Source organism: Nannospalax galili, unplaced genomic scaffold, assembly GCF_000622305.1.
Source record: "Nannospalax galili isolate Female #2095 unplaced genomic scaffold, S.galili_v1.0 scaffold1785, whole genome shotgun sequence".
Lineage (NCBI taxonomy): Eukaryota > Metazoa > Chordata > Mammalia > Rodentia > Spalacidae > Nannospalax > Nannospalax galili.
In genome coordinates, this window is record NW_008353347.1 from 10,128 (window position 1) to 11,143 (window position 1,016).

Below are 1,016 nucleotides of genomic sequence, written 5' to 3' on the forward strand. Positions count from 1 at the left end.
ATTTAGAATTTTTTAAAAAATGACAAAATTTAAAAAAACTGTGTCAGCTTTTTACTCCACATCATGTAGCATCTTTATGGAAATGTTTCCTAGAAATTTAAAATGTACTACTACATGTTTGGAGAATTTAGGAAAAAAATAATGTAATTAATTGTGAATACAGTTGAACTATGCCCTGCAATAAAGAACAAGTAATCAAAAGTCTTAAGGTTAACATCACAATCTCAGCAGAAGATATTTATAGAGAACTAAAAACTTAGGAAAAATCATAAACCTTACATTAGACATAAAATTGTTGTCTTTTCATTTTAATTTAAATATGTATGACTAAAGGAAACATTTTAAAAATTGTTTTCTTATGTGCTGATAATGTCTGTAGATCTAATGCATATTTAGACTGGGGAATGGGGAGTAACAGTAAATGGTTCACACCACCACCTGGTTCATCTTCAAATATCAATGACATGCAAAACTTTTTAGATTCAATTTTTATTTTAATTTAAAAATAGTTTAATTTAAAATTTTTGTACACAATTAAAATTAACAGACCAAACAGGATTCATGCTTCTAATGAAAGCAATGGTATCAGGACGTATTTACATTCAGTGTTTCTTTTAAAACACTCGTGGTACGACAGGAACATAAAACAAAAAAATGACCATGAGCATATTTACACTTTCAATGTAGATATCTTACTCAAGAGAATTAGCATTTATCAGAGTACAACTATGAGACCTAAATCTCACTTTCATAACAGAGAAAATTTTTCAAAGAAATATTTGGAGGTGAAGGAAACTTCACTACTTTTACCTATTCAGGAAAATGGCTCAGATAACAGAATAGAATAATGCTGTTTTATAATCTCATGGAAGGAGAACATAATAATTATCTATTAAGATACAAAAAGAAGGATAGTTTGAAGAAAGGAAAATATCATGAATGCAAAAATGAAGGTTTATTGGTGACATCAATCTACAGCCTTCACAAGATCATTCTCTTTTATTTATAAACTCTAT